The 22591-nt window shown below is 39.7% G+C and overlaps 1 protein-coding gene across 4 annotated transcripts in view; it reads left to right on the top strand.

The window, feature by feature from the left end:
* zfhx3b (zinc finger homeobox 3b) overlaps window positions 1-22591 on the top strand; it is a 224376-nt gene that overhangs the window by 56609 nt on the left and 145176 nt on the right. For 2 of the 4 annotated variants that reach the window (XM_057347482.1, XM_057346956.1), the window contains exon 1: window positions 16636-19352. The gene's annotated coding sequence lies outside the window, so the exon portion shown is untranslated. Of the gene's footprint in view, window positions 1-7578; window positions 7959-16635; window positions 19353-19372; window positions 19859-22591 lie in introns of those variants that run through there. The other 2 variants (XM_057347034.1, XM_057347106.1) reach the window with 2 other exon arrangements.

Below are 22591 nucleotides of genomic sequence, written 5' to 3'. Positions count from 1 at the left end.
TAACCACTTGGTTTTATTTTTATGGATTTTGCTTTTCACATCCGACTGGCGTTCTTCTTTTAATCTTATGGTGTTTGACACTGAATGTTTCTTTGGCACATACTGCTCTTGCATTCACATTGATTTCTCTGTGTTTTTACCCGTCTCTCTCACCACCCCGCCCGCTGTTTCTGACGAGTGCTTGCTAATGCTCCAGTAGCACACTGCCTCTAGGTCACACATGTAGACGAGCATGAGAACTAAAGGCAGGTAGTGTTCTCACTTGAATTGACAATTCCTTGACAGCTCCTCTGTGATCATCCAATGGGCTTAGTGATTCAATGACAGCCATCTTGGAAAAGTGCTACATGGGCTTTAACACGGGCAAAGATTGAAAGCAGTTCAAATACTGTATGTGGCGTCTTGCATGTAGACTCTTGTTCTATAAGAGGTTTTAAATCAAGGGTCTGTTGGCCACATACGCGCCCATGTCATTTTCTTTGATGATGTGTAGAGAAGTGGATGATTGTGTGCATTTCAGCTATTCATCATACTATACATTGAGGTGTAGGCCTTGGTGACTGTTATCGTTTTTATTTTAGCATACAAATAGAAATAAGTTAAATGTCTTTTGTTTGGTTTTTTAAAACAGATTTTGTTAAACGAAGTATAATGTGTAGGATTTGCAGCATTTCTGGGTCGCTAAGCAAACGTTAGCAAATTTGTGACCTTGTACAAAAGATCTGATTTTTGCTTTCATTCTATAGCACACAAGAAATCTATGTTTGTTCAACTCTCTTGAAAAACGTGGACCATCAGGTCATGCACTCAAAAGTTTAAACATACCAAATGCTAAAAAAAAAATTATTTGAACTTTTCCCTCAATTTTTGTTATGCTTCTAATAAAATGTGCAATGAAACAATTCAATTTGTTTGATTTAAGATTAAAACATGATTGGGGCATTAAGTCAGACATTTAGACCTCACTGTACGACTATGTGCAAGAACATGTGCGCGAAAAAAGGAACGCTCTCTCATTCGTTTCGAATCAGACACGGTGCAGTGTGTGTTTTGCATGTGTATTTGTTCCTGCTTGTAGTATTTGTTGGTTTTATTGTGGCTCAGCACCGGTTCTGCTGTCTGATGTACCGAGAGCCCAGAGGTAGGAGCTCCACAGCTGTTTGTAGACTAAGCGAACGGGAAAGGTCAACGTCGTAACGTAGCACATTTTTGTAGCACGTTTTCATATCTCCCTGAGAAAAGTGCCACTTCGGCTCACTTCAGCAGCACCGGCGCGTTCAAATTACTGTTCTTGCCTGAAGAAGAATAGTTCTGTTTCTCTGTAAAACGCACAGTATAAGGGGGGGGGGGGGCTGTGTGGTTTGAGGGCACAATTGGTGTGCAAATTTACCGTGAAAAGTTTCGCCAACCCTCCTCTGCTGAAGTGAGAGAGGGGTAAAGATGGGTCGGACTGTTATCTGTAGATGCAGGGCAGAGCAGGAGAGATTGTCTTTGTGTTTGTTATCGCGCTATGGGGGCTCAGCTCCGAAGGAACAATGGCGCTTTAATCCCGGCTCTGACGCCAGATTAATATTCAAGCCCACCAAAATATTAATTCCAGCCAAGAGCGGCGCATGCGAAATAATGTCAAAACACTCAAACAAATAAAGACAACAACACGAAACGAGAACACACAAAAAGAGCGCTCCGGCTTTTCGGGTGCTGGCCGCACACACACATCCTCGCATTGAATTCTGCGTTAATCTTCGTAATCATTTTGCTTTCAAAGAAGACTATTTGAGGTGTGCTACGTTGATTGTCTTCACTTAGCCAGGGGTTTTTATAACGGGATTTGAATATTTACAATTTGAAATAATGGCGGTTGTAAAAATAAACCCCGCTTTATGCTCTGTGATCCGAAATTGCCTCCCAACTTCAAAGGCGGTCCTGAAGTTTGTCGGCCATTAATATGATTCGATGTGGAACTGTTGCAGCCACAGGAAGTGTCCTTTATCAAATTTGTCTGTTTCCTCCCGGGGCCGTGTCTCCCGGTATCAGGGCATCTAGCAGCGTTGTGGATGGAAGTGCATCAAACATCCTTCCCTGCCAGTGGCTGTTTCACAGGCCGATGCCGAGCTGGAAGATCTTTCAGACAGTGAGAAGTTGGCAGGGAGGTGATTTTTATGGGTTGCGATGTGTCAGAAAGGTCTTGAAGGTTTCCTATAGTATCTGACATGTTGAAATGGACACAGCCTGAGAGGCGTTGAGAAGGTGTCAGGTGAAGAGCTTTAGTCACCGTCATGGCTTGATGAACAGAATGATGAATTGCCTCTTGCTGCTTTGGCATGGGCACGAGAGCCCGAATGGGCCAGTGAAGCAGAGCTGAGTGATAGGTGCTGAGCTCCGGAGGAGAACAGGCCCGAGGAGTGTGGAGGGGACAGCGCAGTCTGAATTGCATGGCTTGAGGTGTTAATGAAGTGCTTCTACACCTTTAGTGTTGGTGTAATCCTTTGTCAGTTAAAGCTGTGGTTTGGACAACACACACACACACACGTGTCTGTTGGTCACTAATCCAGTAGCAGGGAGATGGGGTTGGCGCTTTGGCCGACAGTGAGATCTCTGGCACAATGATAAGGGCTAATGTGATCTGTGCTGGTTTGATTAATCTCTCGCACAAGCCACTAAATATGAAAGGTCATCTCATTTTAATCCTTAAATCTCCCCAACACAGGCACATGGACTTCTGTCTCACAAACAATTATAAAGTGCGTACGTTTAAAAAGGATTTGCATTTCTGATGCTGGCAGTATTTCAACATCGTATGTCTTCAGTGTATATCCTATAGCATACGTAAATGTACATGCATAAAAAGAACTTTGAATACCAGCTGAGCAACTCTGTCTTGTAAGTGCTTTGTGATCTGTGCATCAACCCTCTCTGCAATCTGAAATAAATGATCACACGAGTCTGATGGGGTCCATCTCTCATTTCTCTTTAAAATGATGTTGATATCATCCAGTGACATGTGACTTATCCTTTAAAGGGAATATCACGAGGGATGCGTCTGAACTTAATTTCTGGAGCTTATTCGAGGGCTCTTATTCTCTTTGTCGCCTTGACTGATTTGTTTCATAACCTTTGTAATTTCAGACACAACAAAGATAAGAACGATACAGTTTTTAAGGGGAGTCAAGACAAATTGAGGTCAAAACTTCGTTTTGATGCGGCGCCTGAGATCCTCTCTTATTCCCCTAGTCCACTGGGATTGCTGCCTTAAACCGGGGTTACTGTTTCAAAATAAAGCCTTGGTTAATTTGCTATTTTGAAAACGTACTTTCTGGTCGGAAAGCGTGTCTTTTGTCTACAAATGCAGGGATATTTATTCAGACACTAAGAGAGTGTTATTGTTTACTTCGAAACCCTCCACGCTGGTGCAGTTTTCTGCCAAAATCCAACCAGCATGCATCAATATGAACAAAGATCGCCCTATTCTGTAGCCTTAATTAGAAGAAAATTGTAAACAGACGCATGCCTTTCTTAACGGATTATCCATACTTTATGACAGAGCGTTTGAAGTCAGGCAGCTTTCTGAATCAGCGTTGCTCAAGTGGGTCTCTTACAGGACATTGTTGTCTTCAATTATTTTCCCGTTATATATGTGTCTGTATGAAGCCAGGGTATCATCTATTATTTAGAGATGCAATCGTTTCTGTTTATCTGTATGCATCACTTTTTTGATTAAACGGAACAAAGCGTAATAAAGCAAGAAGGGTTGAAATGGCTGCTCGTCTCTCCTGCTCCACGGCTTCTGCAGCTTTATAGTCATTTAATGCGAGTGGCGCGGCGCGTGCTTCAGATCTGAAGAGCAGCTAACACACAGGAAAACGGGTCGTACACAAGTTTCGTTACGCAAATACACACCCCAAACTTTCATGCACACGCTCTCTTCTGCAAACTATTGAACCTAGGTCTGCATAGAAGCTGACAGATACTTAATCTTGCAAAGTAGTTTAAGTTTGCGACGGTATAATATAATACTGATTTGTACAGACGATGATTGTGGCAGTAACCGAATTGGTTTTAAGGGGATGCGTGTGAGGTTCGCTCAATTGCGGCCATTTTTCCTGTTTAACACTGCCATTGTTTTCTTAAATATGTTTTTTTTTTTTACTTTTTCATGTATTTTAATTGGACCCTAAATGTTCACAACTTTGGTCCTATCCCAAGTTAGCCTTCAAATGTAAAAACATAAACTTTTTCCTAAAATCATTTTTAAAAGCTGTAAAACCCATGAAACACTCTCAAGTCATACGTACACATGCTGTTCATTTTCCTTTAGTGACTTTGCTGGTGGCACATTAACATAAATGACTCCCGATCAATATGTGATGTAGGCAGTCGGCCAAGGTCATGGACCCGCTGTACGGTGACCTGGCTGGGATCGGTCACCTCCGTCTAAAATATTCAGGGTGATTGCCCCGTGCTGACCTAGGCGGTGCAGGGCAGAGAGACTGTGGTCTGCTCGCTGGTCATTCAGCCGTTTTTATAATGAAGTGCTCAGTATTGCCTTTCTGTCAGTCAGTAATTAAAGGAAGAGATATGAAGCCTCAGATAGGTGTTGAATGGACAAGCGGACCATTGGCTACAGAATGGCAGTGAATAGGCAGTGAAGCAGTAAAGTGACATGTAAACTACTCTGATATGGACTGCTAATGACTGTCTGGAAGATGGATTAGATGGGCTACCTCAGACTGCTGTGCGCCAACATGCATAGATCTTTAAAAACGCATGACCACGTGTGACATATTAAGACAAGTTAATAAATATAATCAATTAGAAAAAATGGCTGCATACTATTTAATATAATACTAAATATAAATATTAAATATATAGATATATATTTCTTTTATAAATATTATTTATGTTATATTAAAGAAATAGTTCACATGAAATTGTTTTCATGATTTGCTCACCCTCCAGTTGCTACAAACCTGTGTACATTTCTTTGTTGTGTTGAACACAAATTAAGATATTTTAGCGAAAGTTTTGGGTCACCATTGACTCCCATAGTAGGACAAAAGATTACCAAAACGCCTGTGAACTATGCCTTTTACTTTCACTCTTGTATTTTGAGACCTGATGAGGTCATGCAGTACATACGTATGTGTATGTCGCGCACACACAGTAGGGCTTTCCCAATGCAGGTGAGGGGAATAAGAATCCCAGTCATCCATGCAGCCAGATGCCACCACCTGCGACCTTGCACATTCCTCCGTCCACTAACTATTTAGTTGTCAGTGATTTGGTTAAGTGGAATTGACTTTTATCTTCACTGTGCTGTGGGGCTGCCACCGGCGATACACATTCCCCCATCCCTCAACCGCCTGTCCGCTCTCAGACCTTGTGTCACATCCAGCACATCGCTATTGGCAGCTGAGGAGCGGCTGATCAATAGCTCAGGTCAGGGATGGCCCGCGGCCCTGCTGCGCTGCAGGCTTGGGTATTGATCCAGATCCATTCGGCCCATCGCCCCGCCCAACGTAAGGCCACAGTCTGGCCAGCAGAGAAGGTGTGAATAGGGACGTATGGCCTGAGAGAGCATTTTTCAGAGTGAGTGACACAGCCATATAAGTGATACACGTGGTGTTTGACCTGTCAGACAATTTGATCAATTTTATATTTATTATTTATAAATAATACGATTTTTTGTGGGTCGTGTTGTTAACGTACATAGACAACTATAAGTAAATCACTTAGGTTGATTGTTTGTTTGAGCCTATCACAGCAATGGCATGAATTTGGAGGCGGCTGTCTGTTTGGTCACCTAACGGCAGGGAAACCTGTTTGAAAACAGCTCGGTTTTTTTGTCAATCGGAATAGTGACCTCAGTGAAAACCCCACTGCAGAGAAATAAAAAATACATTTACATTTATTCATTTACCAGACACTTTTATTCATTGTCACTTACAAATGAGAGAGCATTTAACATTTTGTCCGAGGAGCCAAAAAATAGCAATAATATCTGTGAGAACAACTTGATTTCATTAAGGCACTCATGTTTATTTTTTGTATATTTTAAAACATAGATGTTTGGTTTGTAACTGAGAAAAGAACATTATTGCTCAGAGGTTGTTTGTTAAAGCTCTTAAGAGCTGTTCGTTGTTTCATTTTTGTAAGATATAAAATGTAAGATATGCTTTGAAAAACATGACAGTAGAAACAAATGAGACAATTGGCAAAATACATTAAGAATAGAGGTAAAATAATCTGGATTTGGGTATTTTTGATGAGAAATGTTTGAGTTCATTCACATTTCACTTTTGATTTCCAACTTGGCTCAGTAGGAATATCTGAGATGCAGTAGGTTTAAGCACACATTTCCATTTGCTCTCCGTTTAATCTCATTAATGTGTAAGATAAATATCTGAGGTATTAAAACGCTCTCATTTGTGATTTTTCTCCACATTACACCACTTCCTATCTTCAGGCCTTTGTGCAGAGACAGACCTTGAAGCGTGTATGAAGGCCGCTGTTAAAAAGTTCAGAGCTCCATCCATTCATCATCCACCTCCAAACCCCAGCTGCACCTCTTTGGTCCCCTCATGAGCGTGCTTGCCTCGACTCCTTGTTTTTGTTGCAGTTTTAAGTGCCTCTCCCTGGAGCTCCTCATCAACAACTTCATAAGAGCTCGTGGGAACAATTAAACAGCATCTTTAAGCCAGTTCTATCCTCAGAGGTAAAAATAATCATAAAAATGTTGGCAAATAGAAGCGAATCCGGGGGGAGCGTTCAGAAATCACAGTCTGTCTCTCCGTCCTTTATTCCCTGAACTGAAGCCCAAGCAGCACAGGCAGGAGCTGTCAGAGATGTAGCCTATGACAGTCACATTTACCCAGCTTTCTACCCCAGCCCCATGCGACGTTCGCCTTTTGCTTTTCCGTCATCCTTGTTTTTCCCCTTTCAATGTTGGAACTGACATGTGAATAAATATGTAGCGTCTAAGTGGCTTTGTTGTTGTATATGAGATGTTCAGCAGACTGCACAATTATTCGAGTTATTACAGGAATACGGCTTGTTCTGGTTATGGGGGAAATTAAGTTCTCCGGAAATTTCATTTCTTTTTTTTTTCTTTTCTTTTTCGTTAATGGCCTTTAATGCCCAAAAAGGAAAAACTACTCAAAAGAAATGCACTTATTACTTCTATCTGGAAAATCAAAAGGCTTTGTCCTGCAGCGCTAATAAAAAATAATTATATATTAATTTTCTGTTCTTTAAAACAGCTTATTACCCAATTGGAAAAAAAACTTGATAGAAGCCATATTGTTCTGTGTCCTCTCCTCCTGAAAGAGATTTAGCAGCTCTTACTCAGGGGTAGGGGCACGCAAAGCGAAAAATCTGCACGCACTTACAGAGCATAAATAACAATGGCCTCACCTCCCCTCAACTGTGCCTTACAAAAGGCAAAGTGTGTGTTTGTGTGTGTATCTGTGTGCAGATCTATTAATTTCTCGTTCCATTCTTCCATTGTGTGAAAGAAAATGTGACTTTTGTCTGCTTTTGTTGTGATTGCTAATAGCCTGTTTTGTGTTTTATCTCTAGGTGGCGCTATCAATCTGAAAGGCAGACTGTGGATGCTTCAGACCAAAACTCATCACTGGGCCTCACAGCTTTGACAAACCTTGGAAATACCTGGAATTATAGGACTACACACTTCAAGCCCTTTCCAAGGGACTTACTTTTAGTGCCCAGGCACTAGACTTGAAAGCTTTACATTCCTCTTTACATTTACTAACAGACCAAAAAGAAAAAAATAACTATAGCTGATAGATTGCGACCATCTGCCTGCCATTGCACCGAACCTGCTGTGACCGCGAGGGTTGTGACCTTTCCGGCGCCCACTTCAAACGGACACTTGAAAAGAAGGACGCGGTCAGGGAGAGCTTCCGAGCGGCGGCAACTGAAACCGAAAACCCCATCAGGTAAGGCTGTGAAGTCACCTCTTTTCCTGCTGGCGAGACCCCCCAAAGTCCTTCGGGGGCGTTTGAAGCCCAATCGGGCCCCCTGCGTCCACGGCCACATAGGTTCCATGCTGGGACTGCAGGAGAAGGGTCTCGGTTTGAAGACTCTTATCACCTTTCGGCGGCTGTAGGGTTAGAGGACATATGTGATGGTTGAATTTGCTCGGTTTAGGTGTAGGAAAATCATATAGGCAAGTGATGGAGAACAAGAGGGAGAGATTGATAAAATCGTGTTGTGTTCCTACAGATGTGTGTGTGTGTGCGTGCGTGCGTGCGTGCGTGTGTGTGTGTGTGTGTGTGTGTGCGTGTGTGTGTGCGTGTGTGTGTGTGTGTGGATTATATTCTGAGGATATGTGTGTTTTAACATTAATACCCACACATGTCAACATCATTGGCACATATTCTCACCTAGATATTGGAAGTCAGTGTTGTGCTTTAATACTCTTACTCTTTTCTGAGGTGTTAGGAAATCATTTTCATGTTGCGCTTTGGTGATTAGTTTGAGAGTAATTACTTGTACTCCCAGGATGAGAGATATTGTACATCGCGAGCATATTTCTCACCTTTTGTGAATACTTTGGCTTTGTATTTAGTTTAGGTTGTTTGATGGTCATTTTACCATTGCTTATCGGTACCATGCAAAATGGGAATTTGCATTTAAAGGGATAGTTCACCCAAAAATGAAAATGCTTTACTCACCCTCGTGTCATTTTAAACTTGTATGCCCTGCTTTTTATTGCAGAACACAAAATAAGATATTTTGAGAAATGTCTCAGTGGTTTTGTGTCTGTACAATGGAAGTCAAAGGGGGCTAATGTTGTTTGGTTACCAACATTCTTCAAAATATCTTCTTCTGTGTTTTGCAGAAGAAAGAAAGTCATACAAATTTGGAATGACATGAGGGGGGACTCGGGGGAGTAAATGGTGATCGAACGTTCATCTTTGGTTGAATTATCCCTTTAATACAAGAGGTGTGAAGCATTTTCACGTATCTGGTTTTTGTTTCATCTACACTGGACTGATGCTTTGCACAGTTATATAGGTGTGGATTTTGATTGCATAAAAATAATTGGTTATGCATTGATAAAAAAACTTTTATGTTAACAATTAAACCAAACATATTGAGTATGAGAATCGTACATTACAGTATTGTGAGTGTAGTGATTTTTTTATGTCTAATGTGACCCTCAAAAATAGCTATCACCGGTGTAAACAAACATGGTCAGGCTGATAAAATGCTTTTTTTGTGTACGATGACCATTTTTAGGGTGGTTGGCAAAACATTCGTACAGTATAGCTCCGTGCTGCCCGGGTAACTAGCATATTCATTTGTAAATGTTAAGCAGTGATGTTGTTTTGCTATCATGACAGACAGACCTGCTCTTTAGCTGTTGAACATGATGTTATTCTCTGCTCTGCGTATCACCCTGAATGAAAGTAAATAGTGTTTATAGAAATTAAGCATTTAAAGACAAAACAGACAGGCAGAGAGGAAGCTCAGAAGAGACTCTGGGAATCAGCCAGGTTGGAGAAGAGAGCGAGGCCTTTGTTTGAAAAGTTCAAAGTCATTTTGCCAAATTTAGGTCATTTCACATTAGTACTCAGCAGGGAGCTGTCATTTGTGAGGAAAGAGAATGCAAATAAATAAATAAAGAACCCGCGGAGAACCCAGGCTTCTCAAGCGTTTTTAAGGGTTGCTCGTATTAGGTTTTCGAAAAATACAACACTTGAATGCATTTACAGAGAAAAAATCCATCTCTGCTAAACTAATTAGTGACTTTGAAACGGCCTCTCTGAAAAGAATGTATAAGGTCTGAGGGGTCAGCCGAGCTCGCAACAGGACAAACGTAGAAGAAATCCTAAGCAGTGAACGTCCCCGTCAGGAGAGCGAGTCTCCCCCCGCCCACCTCCTTTCCGCCTCCTGTTTTCCCTCCATCCGAGAGCACTAATGGAGCAGTGCTTTTAGCCCAGGGCTCCAGCACCAGACCCTGCTCTGCATGAGGGATGTACTGCACTGCGGACGTGGTCGCTCCCTTTGTGCCGGCCCTCTTTGGCCTCGCGGTAAAAAGAGCCATGCATGATTTCATACATGAAAGACATATGTAATTGAACGGCAGCATCGCCTATACACCATATTTACAATTCTAAACAGAGGCTGGGAGAAGCAATTCCCTTTATCTCTGCCGGTCGTCGTCTCTTTCTGCACGAGGAACGAATTTCTGCATATCGCAGAGCGCCCGATGTACAAAAATACATGAAATGTAGATTATCACACTTTTCATGTGCTTTCATTATGGATGGGATGAATGTGGCATTTTGACACAGACCGGTCTTGTCTTGTGTCCCGTTTTTTGCCAGATCTGTGGCACCAAAATTGCAAAATGATTTCTGCTGGCCTTGCATTATGACTGATGTTGTGGCTTTGATGTTGTCGTCTAGTCTCTGAACAGGATCGAAGCTTTGTTTTTTCATGAGACTGTGAATGCATTTGTGTACATTTGTTGCTTTTATATTGCATGTTTTCAGCTGTTGTAAATAAGAATTTTATTATGTGAGGCTTAATGCATCAGATCATTGAGAGATATGTATAGCATGGTTTGCTTTGTGCTCTTTGTTGAACTTTCTAATGTGACATTGACGTTTCTGTGTGATGCTATTCGAGTGTCAAGGGACACACACAGTGTTGATGTTTGGTGGTCTGTAGTCGGTGGGCCCTTGTTGGCACCCTCCTGGAGTGTTAATGTAGTGCCAAGTTAAACACCTCTCCTGTTAATTTCTCTAACGATCTCATACTTCGCCAGTGAACAGGCTTTTTAATGGCTTGTTTTATGGCCTTGTGGAGCTCCAAGGCCAGACAGGTCTCCGTCGACCCTTACGGGGGCAGCGTTTATATGTTATTGGCGGTGATGTACAGCTTGCCCCTCTAATGACGTCAGATACCCCCACTCTAAATTTTGCAGGAGCCCACCTGCTGCTGAGTCCTGGAGGTCACAGAGGCGGGGAGAACGGCAGGGTTAAGCACCGTGCAACTATGTTGCGGCTGCTGTGGTCACTTGCAATTACACCCCGGCTACATCAGCCGCAAGACTAGTCGCAGGTTTTAGGCTTTGGAAGCGCTTGCTGATTCGTGTTTTTGATCTTCTTAGCCTTTCTTATAATTACTCATATTAAAGGAATAGTCCACCCAAAAATGAAAATTCATAATTTACTCACCCTCATGGCATTCCAGATGTATAGTATTTCCTTTCTTCAGTTAAACACAAACTTATAATATCATGCTAAAATGCCATTGTTTTATCTTGGGGATTTGGGATCCAAAATGTTGAAGCTTCAAAAACACACTTCATCTTTATTAATTATTCATGTTTTCTAAATGATAGATGTGAAATAGTATAATTGACAGTTCAAGCTTATTTAGCAAAACTGAAACACAAAACAGCAAAAAATGTGAATATGAAAGCATATTGGTTCTTGCGTGACTATTCTTAATTTTTCTTATAGTAAATTGTATAAAATTTTCATGTAAAATTCATTGTCTGTGTTCAACTGAAGAAAGTCATATACAGATTTATACATATATCTGGAATGGGTAAAACATTATACAAGAATTTTAAATTTTGGGTGAATTTTTACTTCTTAAAGGGCAGTGTTTATTCTGCTATTTTGGTAATTAAATTTTAAGATATTGAACATATATTTCATGACAACCACACTATTGTTTTTATTATTTTTTGAATATATATTTTCATTATGGTTTGTTTGTTTGTTTTTTTGCGTATTAGATCAATTTCAGTGCATTTGATACCATTTATTTAATTTGGTTAATTTATTCATATATTTATTCATAAATTCGTATTTATTTGTTTTGCTTGTGCACTGTCAACGTGACGGGCTCATATGGTCTTATGTCATTTTTTGTGATCTAAATTCAAATTATTTGTTAAAATGTACGGCATAGGCCTTTCTGTACACACACAGGAGCAAATATTACAGAATATAAGGCTTCATGGATGCATTCATTCCTGGCTGATAGTATTTGTCAACAAAATGTCATCCGTCTAATTTTTTAAGGTAATTGTTCATGGCATTTGGGTCATGAAATCACTGCATCTTTCAGTTGGAAATTCAGCCTCTCCGCTTGACATGAAATGATTTTCTGAGCAAAGCTTTGCACATAATCCAGCCATATATGTCAGATGATAAAGGCATGGAAGGCATGTTGACCCTTGGCTGGAGCACATATGTCTCTTTCTTATAGTATATATTAAATATATATATAGACAGACAGACAGACAGATCTGTGATGTATTGTTGATGTGCTTTTAAAGATTTATAGCATAGGATATTTAATGTAGTGAAAACATATTTTTTTGACAAAATTATTTAGTTCCTTCACAGTTCAAATAGAAGATGTGCAGGCCTGAGATTGCATGCTTCCCCCCGTGAATATTGCAATATGGAGATGTCTCAGATTCCGTTCAAATCATTTCGTTGCAGTGCATTTCAAACTGGAAAGTCGTTTTATTTTTTATTCCAGCCCTTGTTGTTCTCTTACCTGAACAAAGATAAAATGGTGGTTGATATAAAGAGGGTTGCAGGGCGATGTGAGGATGGGCTGGTTTACAGTTGCAGCTCCTCTGGTCGCAGGCTTGCTCCAGGCTGCTTTTCTCTGTGATTGTTGCACGACCGTGAACAGATACATTTGTAATGCTTACCCGCACAGAGACTGCAAACGATCCGTTCCCGTATTTTTACAGGTGTATTTGAATGTGCTTTTGGTGTTTTATGAAGCTTATGTGCTTAGTGAGGGAAACACATGACCGTGTGTGTGTGTGTGTGTGTGCGTGCGTGCGTGCGCGCGCGCGCGCGTATGTGTGGGCGTGTGTTTCTCTGTTTCTAAGAGCTCGCGCATCTCTGACATCATTAAAGATATAGGTAAACAAAATGCAGAGGTAGATTTTGAACTAGATTTATAATTGAAATATGAAGTCGCTAATGCATACACACACAGCCTACACAAACACACACGGAAGCAGGTGTTTTATGGTACACTCATATAATCAGATTCACATTTTCGGCGTACATGGATAGCTCATTTACCCTGGTTTTTTTAAAAAGAGTTGTAATAAATGACAATTGTATTTTTTTCCAGTCATTTAATTCGTTTATATCTCACCATCATGGTTTGTTTAAACCTGTTTCGGCTGATGGAACGAATAGTAATTAAATCCAACATAATAATATCATATAAATAATTTGATTAGTGTTAATAACACCGACTAACTTTTTTTGTTTAGAGGTCCCTTGTGTTTATTTATTTATTTTAATAATTTATTTTGCTTTTAATAATTAGCACACCCTCAATATGTTCATTCTGTAAAGTGCACTCTTTACTGCAAACCAAAGATAAGTTAACCGCTTAAATAAGCACTGTACTGTAAATTAACATATGGGTAATAATTAATTAATTTGAAAATTATTTGCATAATTAATTAATGTAAATAATTCGAAGGACACTCGAAATTTGAACAATTTTCCAAACTTTCTGAACGTTGAATAATTATATTTAGTATTAATATAAGTTTATACGATAATTACAATTAAGCCGGTAAACTATATTGTTTTTGTTGCGCTTTAATTAAAATATTCGTCTCACAATTCACAAATCGAGAAAACTTCTAAAATACCTGGTACTTTCTAATTAATTAACAAGTAATAATCTGCACAAAAATTGCACTTTTAATTTGTTTTTGCATAGGTAGCCTATAAACATCTTTAATTTGCGGTAAATATAAAATCAACAACAAAAAGTAAATAACCATGTGCAACAACACAGTAACACTAGACGCTAAAAAAGTCTTAAGTATTTTTAATAGCGCTCGACAATGCATTTGTATGCACATTAACTGAAATATCCGAGTAATGTTTCCAGAAAAAAAACAATAGGCCACGTGTTCTTATTTACCTCTGAAATTTAGCGTTGATAAAGAATGTCCAAATCTTAATTCAGTGTCATACTGGACATATGTTTCCACATAATATTTAAGTGGTATCAGCAAACAGCATAACAGTAAAGCATCCAAGTAAAACATACGCATGGACGGTAACATATAGTGCTACGATTACTTAAATGTCCATTTTACACAGTAATGCTGTGTAATGCTAGTAATGCATCACACATGAATAAAATCATAAATATACAACAGGGTATTTTTCATGCATTATATGTCACCATATGATATTAATGTTTTATATATAATCACACATGTTCGGGAAAAATAAATGCCCTAAAGTTACATGATAATTAAGATATTTTTGACATGCTTTGCATTTGATTCACTCATGTACTTGACATAACCCGGAGTTCATGTATATCATGACACTCTCATTTTATGTAGCCAATGGAAAAACAGAAGTAGCACAGTCACGAAATAATATGCATGATAAAAATCATTTTGCAGCATATGTGCAATTCTCACTTACATCATTTATTTCTGTTATGATGACTGTGTATTATTATTATCATGTTTATTATTAGAATTATTATTATTTATTATTTCCAACTTATACTATTCCGTTTTGTTGCAATTTCATCTCATTTTTATATCTCCTGTTTCCGTTGTCTCCAGTCGTGCGCACTATTCACTTGTTTCAGGTTTGGCTTCGTGCGTAAAGTTAAGGGATCTGACGGTAGACGATGAACCTTTTTACCACAGAATCCAATCAGTTACCAGCAAACATGTACCTGTTTTCATCTGTGTGTTTAATTTGACCCATGCAGTCCGGTGACACAGGAGAGTTACAGATCTGCGCAGATGGCAGCAAGCGAACATATATCTCGGACAAGGCAGGTTCATGTGGTGTGTCAGCCTCATGGCCAAAGTGAACATAAGAGGGCGCTGCCATTGCACCTGGTAACACGTCCTGCCCCAGCCACTCGCGGCTTCAGACCGGACAATGCTCCTCTGCTGTCAAGTGCCATAGTCCCAGTGTGTGATTTAGACCAGCCATGCGCCACAACTCTCACCTATTCTGCTGTTGCAAGACGCGCATCTGTCGTTGGGCCCATCCGCAGCGCGCCACTGCTGTTGACTTGTGATTAAGTTCAAGTTGCATTAATCAATTATGCAGTTAAATGTTAATTCATAAAATATGATTATTTCGTTAGTATGCAACTCAATTTAGCGCCCTTACTTGGACTTATGTGTCATCCATATTATAGTGGCATAAATCCAAACTACAATATTTTCCGTATTCTAATAAAGTTACGAGACTTTTGTAGACAGCTGCCTTTATCTCGAAATGCTTTCTCCTCTTTTCATTTCCTTACTTTTGGTCTGTATTCAACAGTGGCACGCGCGGTGCATGAGGTTAAACACACACGCACTCACGCACACAGGGACACACTCTTTTTGAAATACAGAAAAATGTAGTTTATACATTACATGCTTTTCTGGTATTTAACAGGCAGTTGCATTTTCTTGTTTAATCATTTTTATAAAATACATTTTGAATTGTTATTGCAGTTCATTGTTTGTACGGCCGTGTTGAGTTGAACAGGGGTTACACATTAATCAGCATGTTCACCAAGGGTTGGTTATGCATTTGGTTGCCTGTACAGTCATTGGACGTATTTAGGACAGACCACTTGCACTTGATAGAAGCTTGGAGATAAATGTAAAATGAAACAAATGTATATCAAAAGAGCATGGAATCAATGAAGATTATGTGGGCATCGTGTGTTCGTTGGCTTTAGCTTGGCCACACTGTCCACGAAAACGAAGATCAGGTGATATTCGCGCTCATAAATATGGCTATCAAGTGCCAGACAGGACCACACTGCATATTCAAATATGCCCAGATTTGGCATGGCAGGATACAAAGCGACAGACAAGCTCTGATTCTGTCCCTTTTCACGCACCGGCCTCTTATTATCTCACTGGCCCTCTAACTCTTCACGCACTCTATTTTCCATCCATTCATTTTTACAATCCCTCTTTCCCCAGAGAGCAGACAGGCACATCACAAATGCTGAAGATTCTCTCAAGGCGAAATCTGCATGCATATCAAACATATCGGCACATTTAACGTTGCCATCTTCAGGGCACTGAATGTTCGTAAAACAGCAGCGTTAACGTTTTATTTGGTAGGTTTTATTTGCTAATTCTGTTTTGCTTGGGAGTTACTCCCTGCGAACGTATAGTCTACAGTAGGTTTTTATTTCAGACGTACTATATGTGTCAGCAATTATAAAATATGCTTTTGAAACTATAACTTAAACCACACACACGGACACCTACTCGCTGACATACACACACGGAGACATACACATGCAGAAGCAGCTGTCACAACGAGGATACATTATTCCACGAGGCCATAGTGTTTATTATTGCCATTGTTTGTATAATGCTTTGATATGCGTTTGTGATAACGCTTTAGAACGTGCTTTGCTTAGTGAATTGCGTTTCATATGGCTTATTGGTCTTTTTATTAAACTTTTAAGGCGAGGATTTCCATGCGGTGTGCTAACCATTGCGTAAATATTCCATGAGATGAAATACAAAAAAAAAAACAATGATTTCATGTTCTATATATTTTACTTTATTAAAGCACAAAATATTTTACTAGAATGCATTGACATTGAAATAGTACATTGCTTGTGATAATATTTATCAGCATTATGTAAACACTTTTTAAATTTTTAATGCACACATCAGTCAATTATAATTTGAATCACACATTACACGTGCATTTATTCATTTTTTAATGCAAATCATATGTTGACCATGGCAGTGCATGACAATGTGCCAGCATATGCGAACAGATCCTGATAACGATTCGGGCAAATTGTCTGGAAAAAAGTACTGTCACAGTTACAAGCAAAACAACAAATACAACCAAAAAGTTACATTTTATAATTTTTCAATACACATTATGTAATCGATGAACGTAAGCCGGTTAGTTGCATTTGGCAGGATTAGGCCCCTTTAGAGTTAGTCAGTAGCGAAAGTGCTCCTTGAAAGAGGGTGCAATTGTCGTTTCTTTAGTAAGAATCAACAATAGAATTATCATGAGAAAGGACACTGGTCCGGGCTCAAAGGTCCGATCTGGGGATACACACTTTTGATTCGGGAAGAGGGCGTTTTAAGTGACCACCAAGAGTACAGGAGAATTGTTTTGGGGCAACGTGGAAAAAAAGCAGACCTGCAGAAACCCACCGATCTATACTACAGTAGTTACTATTGATCAAACGTCACCTCTTTGAACGCACGCGCTTGAAAGTTACACTACTTATCGAGAATTATTTAAAAAAAAACACAGCATGTAAGGCTTAGCATGTCATACATGCTTCTTATTAAAGGAACGATTTACATATTTGTAAAATTTGTAATTAAATAAACAGCACCTCCATTCAAATAAATTTAGATTGCATAAAGATAATAACACCATACCGAGCGTATACGATAGTGTTCATAATATATAGCAACGAAATTACAAGACAACAGTGAGTACAGTGTTCATTAAAGGTAAGAACTTCTGGTTTTACATCGCACCCTCTTACTCTCTCTTCACCTATTGTGTGTGTGTGTGAGAGAGAGAGAGAGGGAGAGAGGTACAGAAAGAATTTCTTATAATAAGATTTTTCATATACCTAAAATGTTTTTCAAATCTATATTTTTGAGTTTAAAAGAGTCTACTCCTAAAGCTAATATCAGAAACACAATTTGTCTGATCCTATTTCTGCTCATATTAAAGCGACTACAGCGCAAACTAAAGCCTCCATACAGTGTGTTTGAGTCTACCAGAAAAATCTCACATGAATATTATCAATTTGTCTAGCTAAAAAGAAAAAAAGGGATTGCTTTTGGGCTGTGTAGTTATTTGCAGTTTTCCCCTCTCTTGCATGCACTAATCTCAATATCTAACATAATGTGTCAGTAAGCATAAACACATGCGGTGTTCAGGTGTTTTAATGCGATGAAAAGGTCAGCTATTATTTATTATAACGATTCAAAATGGATTAACACAATAACATGCAGCGTGTTGCTAACGTGCTATTTTAAAGTCTTGACAAAAGACAGGCAGTTTAAATTGATCACATAAAATCCAAACACTTCCTAAAACACACACGTACGATTGAAAACACTATATTTAACATTACACTGTATAAATATTTTTCCAGTCATTTTGCCTAAGTTTAGCCTACATACGTTCAGAGTCTCAGCATTACAAGCAATAACAGATTTTATATCTATATCTATATGTTTATGATTTGTCAATACGTACAGGCTACTTTACTCTTTCCTTTTACTCCGTGTAGTTAAACGTAATAATTTGCTTTTTGTTAGTGCTATTTTCGGCATGTTTGTTTTTTATGTAGAAAAGTTTACCGTGCATATACAGTAAAAAATCTCGAGTTCTTTATGCTTTTAAAACATTCATAATGATATACAGTTCTGTATTAGTACAGTAAAGTCTTTCGTTTTTTTTTTAAGTTCGACAATCCTAAAAGAATTTAAAAATATAAATGTTATAAATTCTGGAATATACGATTATTTTAATAGGCTAATCAAACCATTTAGTATGGCGAACTTGCTGATTTTGTTAGTGCTCTAAACTTTCCGCCGACAACGCTGTTTTCGAGGTTAAAATGTGTGTTCATTTCATTTCATAAAGACACTCGGTTGGATAAACATACTTAAAAGCGCGTATTTCTAAATGCAAAAGTAGCGCCCGAATAACACAAGCCGTGCAGCAGGGGCTGCGCGCTCCTACGCTATTAACTTCCAGTGTCTTCTTTCTCATCAAACTCTTACTTTGCGCTGTACTTAATTCCATATTTTCAATTCCCGATCACTACTTTCCTCTTTTTCCTTCTCCATCCATCTATCCATCCCTCCCTCCCTCCTCTATCTCCCTCCTCCCTCTCTCTCTCCTCGGCTCTCTGCTGAATCTTATTGATCCAGAAGGTGGCTAATTAGCCCTTCCCGTCGTGCCTGTGTAATGAAGCACATGCGCACTGAATTAATCACAGCCATTTTTTGCAGGAAACTAATTAGCAGGAATAAAGATCCAAAGAGTTTTTTTCTTTTCAATCATCAGATCTCACTTTCGCCTCTTCCTCTCTCCCTCCAACACGAGACTCATCGCCTGCTTTGCATCCAAATTATTTTTATATTGCCTTTACAACTAATACTCCGTTTTTTTGTACACTCTCCGCAACAACAATGATCTTTCTTTTACCCTCATCCTAAACGCAAACTGACCAAAGGGGACTGCCTTGATGGGATCTTTAGCCAAAGCGTCTCAATACTGGATTAAAAAGCGAGGATCTCAAAGCGGCAGCGAAACATTGTAAGTTGTAACTTTGCTTTCTCTTTCTGCCTCTTTCTTAACGTTGCGTTTTCTCTTTAGTTTCAATAACAGACCGAAGCGATTGCTTTCGGGATTTCAGCGTACACCGACGCCGGTTTTGCCTATTCTCCTAGTATGATAAAGAACAAGCGATTGCAAGTTATTTTCACGCAAGTTGCTTTTATTTCTTGCCTTTTACGAGTATCGTTACCTGTGTTTACATCTGGCTTCGTCCTCGCTCTTCTCATGGAAGAATAGAAAAGGGCAAAACAGCGATTCCTTTTCCAAACAGTTGGATTTAAAACACACTTCTGCATTTTCGCGTATTCGCCGTGGTCACAAAAAGCACGAATAGTGTCAAGAAAGAGGTTTTGTAACAAGGTGTCGACGTAGAAGGGTAGTAGCACGGGGCGCTGGGCGAGTAGCGGGAGCTTGGCGTGATCGCAGCCGGGAGAGAGGCGTCTCAGTCCAGCCCTCGAGTCCGTCCAGGTCCGCTGATCGGAAAGGTTCGCTCGCGTTCCCGTTTTGCACAGAAACGCTCGTGTGTCTCGTACTTCTATTTCCTCCCTGATTTAGCGAACATCTCGGGAGCAGAAAATCCTCATTATCGCTCTGGTCTTTACTTTTCGTGTCCTTTCTAGTGTGGATGTCTCTCCGCCCTTTGCTTTGCATTTCAGTCCCTCTACTTTTTTCGCTCCTGTCACTTTCGCCTTCTTTTCTCGCTTTATTTCTCATCCCGAGCGTTGTTAAAGTTGCTCTTTGCTGCTTCTCAGTCGGAGTCACATGCGAATCGATAGGCATGTGTGTGTGAGAGAGAGTGTGTGAGGGTTCAGGGGAGTGTGTCTGGTGTGAAGCCGACGCTCCTGGTCTCATGAGCGGATCGGAGAGCTCCGAGATCCGCGGAACGACCACGGCGAATGATTTCGAACGAGGAACGGACAGATATAAAGCACTTTTGCGATTTAACGCAAAGCAGTGGAATTAAATACGGACAGATTTCACAACGAAGACTGCGAAATGAAAATAAAAGCTATTTTTTAACATTAACGTGCGTTCTCTTGTTAGTTTTGAGCAAAAACGCCAATAAAAAGTGTCTTCGAATTGTAAACAATACTGACGACTCTTCGTCGCGTAGCTTAAACTATTGAGCAATCGCCTCGGAAATAGACACATTTTGATTAAGCAAAAACTTAATGAACAGCACAGGTGTAGCATGAATTAAAAATGTCAGACTGGGACCTAAAACTGTCGTGAACGAAGAGGAATAGACAGAGAGAGTCCCTCGAAGATATACAGGCAAATGTGAATCCATACAGTGATACAATGTAGCCCACAGTGAGATACAAAACGAGAAAAGAGAGAAGACGCCATGGAAGGACAGACAGACAGAGCCAGAGCTGACTGAGTGTTTGTGAGCTGCTGCATGGATGTGCAGGGTTGGGAAGAAAGAGAGGGGGAGGTTGAGAGACTTGGGGTCAGACGGCAAGAAACAAGGGAGCAGGGGTCACCGAGTGAGTGGAAGAAAGATAAAAAAGAAAGAGAAAGGGAAAACTCAACATTAGCCATCAAGGGAAGAGTGGGGAATAGTGGGATGGGTGTATGGTATGTTGTGGGGTCACACAAACAGTAATACGACGAGATTGTTGAGGTCAGCGGGATTACAAAATACACCTTAAGTTTGAACAACGAAATGAGAACGTGTTCGATTTTGCATCGGGCAAAGAAAAGTCTTTAGTCGGAAGTGAGATTTTTTTTAGGGAGAGAGAGGAAGGCATGCATGCAAAGCAAGTTAGAGAGGATGGAAAGGGTAAAATAGCCACAGGCCGTATCGAAGGAATCGGAGAACAGGTCAGAAAAACACAAATCCCGAGACCTTTCTATCCTTCCCGACGTGTCCTAACAAGAGAGACCAGAAGCTGACGCAGTGACAACGCACGCTTGTTTAGGTTGATATTCAGAGGTGTCTGAGACGCTTGGATTTGTGTGTTTTGCTGTGAAATATATTTTTTTAATGTGGAACGGTCGTGTAGTATAGTGAAATGTTTCATTTGTGTTTATGTGCATGTGTGTGAGGGGGAAGTTGTGTGTTTTCCTTATTATATTTCAATCTTTTTGAACGGTTTCGTAGGGAGCAATGGTGGGCAACCCAGCTCTTCCTTTTTTCTGCGTTTCCTTCCTTGTTTTTCGGAGGGAGGGAGGTAGGAGAAGGACAGATATGTCAGGGCTTTAATGTATCTCGGCTCCCGTGTAGAGGGGTGGCAATAATTACAAGTGTCACACAAAAAGGATATATAGTATAATTCAGGTGCTGTGCATGGGCTGTCTTTCGCTCTCTCTCTCTTTCTCTCTCCAACACTTGCTCTCCCCTATCCTTTCTCTCTCTGCTCTGGCTTTCACCATCGCAAAACAAAGACAGCCGGCAAGGTCTTTGCCATGTCACTCGCTCTTCAGAAACTCATGGATAGGCTATTCAGAGCTAATCCTTTGCGGACAATGATTTTGATGGCAGTTAGCTCATTTCTAGGAAGTCATATTGTTGCAATATTTGTTGTCTGGCGTTGCCTTTGTGTTTCACCTGAGCTTGAAACACTTAAATATGTTGCGTTTGGTAATTATTGTCAGTATTCAAAATATGTCATGTTATTCTTATTAGGTCAGAAAAAGCACGGTTTTGTGCGATCGTCTGCTCCGTTACAGAAAATGTCTGGCTTACGTTTGCGGTGTGGTCTGGTAGAATGTTCATGTTTCTGAATTTGTCCAGCCTACAGAAAGATGGCATAGGCACTGTAGACTGTTTTCTTAACCTGATCTGAAATTTGAAATTTGTGTTTTTTAGAATTACCAACCTATTTATTTTTTCTAATATGTACAGAATAATTTTTCTCAGTTAAATTCTATTTATTTCAGTCTATTATATTATTTTATTTTATCGTTGTCCTATATCACTGTTTATATTACTTATCACCTCGGAAAATTGTTCGAGTTTTCCTAAACTAAATAAAAATATTTCCTATATTTCTATTATATGCTCCTTTATCTGGATTAATATTAGAATTAAAATATTACAATAATCATATTTAATAGGTTTAATTTATTATAATTACCTTTCTGTTTTTGTCGTTATTGCTGTCTTTGAAAGGGTTATTCTATAAATTAAATGGATAGTGAATTTGCTGGTACAGCAAAAGATGCTGCACATTTTTCTACAGATAAGTTTTATTTGGTGGCTTGATATCACA

The sequence above is a fragment of the Triplophysa rosa genome, linkage group LG1, assembly GCF_024868665.1.
Source record: "Triplophysa rosa linkage group LG1, Trosa_1v2, whole genome shotgun sequence".
NCBI lineage: Eukaryota > Metazoa > Chordata > Actinopteri > Cypriniformes > Nemacheilidae > Triplophysa > Triplophysa rosa.
This window is presented reverse-complemented; position numbering and strand designations above follow the sequence as displayed.